At 49.2% G+C, this 6,000-nt stretch overlaps 1 non-coding gene across 1 annotated transcript; it reads right to left on the bottom strand.

The window, feature by feature from the left end:
• Positions 1-1,134: 1,134 nt before the first annotated feature.
• TRNAM-CAU lies at positions 1,135-1,207 on the bottom strand. The gene has a single exon. It is a non-coding gene; the product is annotated as a tRNA-Met (tRNA).
• Positions 1,208-6,000: the final 4,793 nt, after the last annotated feature.

Below are 6,000 nucleotides of genomic sequence, written 5' to 3'. Positions count from 1 at the left end.
GCTAGAATTCAGGCTTCTTTTATACTAAAAGGGGAGGGCGTGAAGCCAAACATTTCCGGTTCAGGTTAGCCTTCAGAAGAGGCTGTGCTCATTTCTTCTGCCTACTCTCCTGCACAGGTGGGCCTGGTCAGGAGACTTCTTGTGAGCTAAACAAAGGTATTTCAGCTTAATGCTCATTACCTTGGAGGCAGGGTTCCCAGAGATGGGCCAGTGTGTATAATTTAAGCTTATAGGCAACATCCTTGAGGTGATTAACTTGCAATAGGGTACACGGGTTCTGCCCTATTACATCAGATCTTAATTTGCTATTTGACCTGTTTAGAATGACTGAATTATCAGAGACTTCATGGATGAACATTAGGACGCAGCAGCAGTTGGAAACGCAGCGTCAGCACAGTCCCTGTCAGGTTATGCCCGGGCTGCTGCCTGAACAACCTCCCTAACACCGCCCTCCCCCAGACCCCATCACAGCCGGCCACTTCCCAGCTCTGCAGCCCGACCTGCTCACATGGTGCTCAGCGCCCGTGCGCGGTCTGGCCTCTCAACACAGTGCACCCACTTCTCCACAGTCGCCTAGACCCACCCTTCCTCGCGGCCAAGTGTCAACAATCAGGACCCTCCCCGGGAAACCTTGCGTTCCAGCTACTCCCCCAGAAGCCTCCATTAGGGGGCTTTGCACCCAGCGGCGTCCGCAGCGCCCTCCGGGACAGCGAGCACCCCAGGGCTCCCTCACCCTGGGCTGTACACATCCCCGCCACCAAGAGGGCTCAGGGGCCAGGGCAGGATCCCTGGTGGAGGGCGGGATGGCGGGGTGAGCGCACCTCCTGGGTACCCGGACCCGAAGCGCTAGAGGTAGAGTGAGTATCTTCCCGAGGGGCTCATCCGGTACCCAGCCCACGGCGCGCTAGGCTGCCTCACGTGGACACCCGCCCCCAACGGTTTATCTTCATGCCCTGGCCTCCCTTCCAGTCCTCCGCCCGGGCCCAGCACGCTGGAGCCCGCAGGGCAGCACTCGCTACTTCGGGGAGGCTAGACCAGCACGCTGGTGGCGCGGACGTCCTCGCATTGAGGGTCTACTCTAGCAAGTAAGACCCATCTTTCTAGAGGGAGTGAAAAAAGCGAGCAAAAGTACCGTGCCCCGTGTGAGGATCGAACTCACGACCTTCAGATTATGAGACTGACGCGCTACCTACTGCGCTAACGAGGCACCTACAAGCAACTTCCGGGAGTAGGATAATGAGGCTCTTGCGGCGGCCCAGTGCGCATGCTCAGAAAATCACGGCTTCGTTTTTCTCCGCAGAGTTTCGGACCCAGGACACCGAAGTTCCCGCCCCGGCGCCTGTCTTATTTGAACCACCCACGCCTCTCTGGTCTTTTTCCTCCTGATGGTCTAGTTATCAATCAACAAACACTGCGGCTTGTTGGACCCCCGGCGCTGAGTAGGGGTGACCCTGGGCCGCGAGATTCTTCCTACTCTTGTAAACTCTTATATTTGTAGAGTGCTTACAAAGCGTTTGCACAGTAGTGATCTCGTAAAACGCTTCTTGGGTACCTACGTGTCCCTGGCCCGGTGCTGGGTGCTCTGAGCACAGAGATATTCCCAGCCTCAATCAGCTGGAGTGGGGGCCCACAAGCATAATGATTTGAAAACATACAACGCATGTACACTATTCCGGCCTCACCACAAGCCCCCGATCTAGCATGGTGCCCAGCCCCTTCTGACGCCCCAAGTTTCCACCGCTGCTCGGAGTTCGGCGGTTGAAACCACTCTTAGGAGCGCCCACAGCACTGGAAACGACACCTCGAGCCGCAGCCTCGGCATCTTGGAAGTCCTCTCCCCTCTTTTACCCCGGGCCCTTTATGTTAATTATCAGCTCATTTAAATACATTCATTGTTAAAGGCCGCTTTATGTCACAGTTACAAATGGAAAACGGGGGCTTATTTTTCTCCTAATACACATTAAAATAAATATTAAAATAAAAAACTCTTCCATGTAGTATCCAAAATCATCCAGAGGAAAGCACACTTCAGATCTGTATATTTCGCTGCGTGTAAATTTTACCCTTAAAAATGTATTCTAAGACTGAACTCCAGCCAACGACAGGCTAACAGAAGGGCTTTGCAGGAGTGATTACTGAAGATTCCAAGTTTGAAGTGTTTCAAAAGATAAGACCATTTGATGGACCGAAGAACCTAAGGACAGATGTGGAGAAATGCGAGAGGCTGCAAGAGTCGTAAGCTGTTAATGTAGATCTGGATGATGGGGATATGAATATTCACTGGATAAAAATTCTTTCAATGTTTCTGTTTATCTGAAATTTTTTCATTATGAAGTGTTGGAGAGGAATTTTTAAATCACCCAGAACTGGGGGATGTTAAGGGGGAAACTGGTAACATGAGTGTAAGGAAGTGGCAAAAAATAGTATTACGAGTAGGCATCAGAATTCCTGGGAGCTGCGGGAGAGAACACAGCGGGGGGGGAGGAGAGGGTGAGGCGGGGGATGGATCTCGCTACGTTTGAAGAAGCGACCCCTGGGAGCGTGGTCAGCGCCACGAAGGGTGGGCTTCTTAGAGCCTTATCTTGTCTCCACAGGGGGAGTCGCGCATGGAGTAGGTTGCCTGGATCCCAGGCCTCGTGGACAGGATGTAACTTGGATAACTTGTAACTTGGATACCCAGTCCTGTGGGTGCTCTCCCCACCATCACGGTCCCCAGTGGGAACTCCACAACCTCCCAATCCTGGGAGAAGCTCTTCCCCCACGCGAGAACCCGACAGAGGGGAAGGTGCTCGCCCTGGGGTTGGAGGAGAACAGAGGGCCAGGCAGAGGGCCAAAAGAGAGACCCCGCCCCCAACACACACACACACACACACACACACACACACACACACACACACACACACACACACACACACACACACACACACACACACACACACACACACACACACACACACACACACACACACACCTAGAAATCCAGGGACGTCCCGAGAAACTGCACACTGGGGGTGTCACGGCGGTTTCACCCAGATCTCCGGACCCGAAGAGCGCGGACTGACTCCCTTACTGCCTCAAGGACGCTTGCTATCTGCCCAATCTTCTGGGCACCTCCCGCAGGCGGTGGGGGAACCCGACGGCTCTCTGCGCCCTGACTGAGTCGGACAGAAAGGACTCAAAGTTCGGTATTAACATGCCCTTCAGGGTCGCCAGCAGGCGGCGACCCCCAGGCTCGCCTAATGATGGGTGACCATGGAGGAGGATGGGGGGGCGGGGCGGTGAGGAAGAGAGGCAGGGACCCGGGGGTGGGGTCCGGGGCTCTCGGAGCGAGCCCTTCCCACCTCGAGGCCTTTACTAGGACTGTTCCCTCCTCCTGACACGGCTTTCCCCTCGGATGTCCCCTTTTTCTGGGCGGACATCTCCTCGCCCTTCTTCAGCCGGGTCAATGGTCACCTACTCTGAGCAACCTGATCCCCATTTTCTTCCAGGATCGCTTCTTTCTCCCCTACCTCCCTGCACTCACTCGGCGGAGTCGAAGTTCCTTCCTCTCGGCTAGAAACTTTCCGGGGGCGGCTCTTCCCTTCTGGGAACAACCTGGAGGGGTCAGTATCGTTGTTGCCCTACGCGTACTGATGCGCAAAGTCACAAAGAGGTCACTCGGACCTGCCGCTTCTAGCTAAGGGAGGCAGAATTCTATCTCACAGCTCTCACCAGCGCTTCCCCCGCCACAGCAGCAGTTTCCAGAAGTGTTTCCTCACGTGCACCTCCTAAAATAATCTTGAAAGGCATCTACATACTTCCTCTATTAATGCTAAATTGATATCTAAACGTTGTCGTTGTAAATTCAGTTACAAAGGATGTAACTTCCACTAGATGGTATATGCTGATTTTCTAAAAATATAACTGCGTGTGAGATTAAAAAAAAAAAAAAAAAAAACAGGTGTCCAGTGAAATTGAAATGCCTTAGGGATCCCATGCAAGCCTTAATCTATTTTAAATACACGTGGATAAGCTCTTCTTTAATATTTGTTGTTTATATTTATTCCAGTAGTCAAAACTATGGTTTTTCCAGTAATCTTATGTGGATGCAAGAGTTGGACCATAAAGAAAGCTGAGCACAAGAGAATTGATGCTTTTGAACTGTTGTGTTGGAGAAGATTCTTGAGAATCCCTTGGACCTCAAGATCAAACCAGTCAACCCTAAAAGAGATAATCCTGAATATTCATTGGAAGGACTGATGCTAAAGCTAAAGCTCCAATACTTTGGCCACCTATGCAAGGAACTGACTCACTGGAAAAGCCCCTGATGCTGGGAAAGATTGAAGGCAGGAGGAGAAGGGGATGACACAGGATGAGATGTTGAATGGCATCTCCAACTTGATGGACATGAGTTTGAGCAAGCTCTGGGAGTTGGTGACAGACAGGGAAGCCTGGCATGCTGCAGTCCATGGGGTCACAAAGAGTCGGACATGACTGAACTGAACTTAAATTTATTTTCACCGCAGAACTAATATTTCCATTCTACTCCTACCCCTGGAATGGTATTTTCACATAATACATAGTTTATGTTAGAATGTCTGTTATTGAGAACCCTAAAATGCCTCTTAACAACAAAAATAGGTACCTACATTGAAAATTTCCTTTGTGGCTATAAGTCTCTGTGTCTTTTTTTTTTCTTAATTGACATCATTATTGTTACTACACAATCAAAAATCATAAATATACTTATGGACTTGAAGAATAAGTATTAAATGGAAAAATGGAAAATCTGAAACAAATATCCATGAGATGGATGCAGTTTTTTATTCCCATTTAATTCGTGTCTGTGTGGAGGGCCGTTCCCTTTTTCTAGAATGAGAAAATGAGCATTAATTCCATTCCTATTTTTTATATTTACGGGTCTAAATGTTGACACACTGCTAACATGAAGACATGAAAAGCGATGGGAAGAGTTTTGTGTTGACACCAAAATTCCATTCCTTCAACAGTTTCAAGTCATATTCTGAGCAATCACCCCTCCTCCATCTATCGTCTTGGTTATGTATGTCCTCTCAAGTTTTGATTTAGAAGCCGAAATAATTAGTCATTAGAGTCCATGTATTCTACTTCTAAACTCATGTTTTGAATCGAACATTCCCTTTATTTGCAGTCCTGGAGTTTTCTCACCTTCAATAAAATCCTTAAGGTGGAGGAAGACTAGATGTGGAGGAGAGACAGGAAGGAAGCCTTAGCCTGACCAATGACGGCAGCTCTTTCCCCAGCTGATCAATTTTTGAACATCGTCACATCGTACTCCTGGGGTACGTGTCCAGGTGACATCTGATGAGGCTTAGATTTGATCTGACAGGCAGCAAGTTTAATTTGATCTGACAGTTTAAGCCTATTTTACAGATGAGTGTGTGTGTGTGTGTGTGTGTGTGTTGAAAGGAAGGCTCAGGGCTGGCTAAGCAGAATAACTGACTGGAAACATGTTGCAGATTATTCCTTCCCTACGACCTGGATAGACCCTGGCAGGGAAACCACCTGGAAAGCCAGGAGACAATCCAGGCCTAGGGAAATAAAAACATGTCCTGGAGAGGCTGCAGAGAGCTCAGGGAGGGAGCCGAGTGGAGACACAGCCCACAGGATCATCCAGGACTTGTCTCTGGTTTACTGCCAAGAACAGAGAAGCGAAGTTCACTCCAGATTCAGAGGAGCCATGCCCGGAAATGTCCTGGTGCCACCACCAGGCAGGAAAACAGGAAAGAGGGGCCTGTTTGTGGGAAACCCAATAAATTCTGATTTTTGCATTATTTTTATTACATAAATACCCCATGCTCATTATAAATCACACACATAGTGTATCAGTCAGCTATTGCTGCAGTAGTGCTGCTTGACAAACTACCCAAAACTTAATGACTTACACTATGTGGTTTTCTTTATAAATAGCTTTAATGAAATCTAATTCACCTACCATATAATTTGGGACTTCCCACGTGGGGCTAGTTGTAAAGAACCCAC

Source organism: Cervus elaphus, chromosome 21 (assembly GCF_910594005.1).
Source record: "Cervus elaphus chromosome 21, mCerEla1.1, whole genome shotgun sequence".
NCBI classification, from domain to species: Eukaryota; Metazoa; Chordata; class Mammalia; order Artiodactyla; family Cervidae; genus Cervus; species Cervus elaphus.
This window is presented reverse-complemented; position numbering and strand designations above follow the sequence as displayed.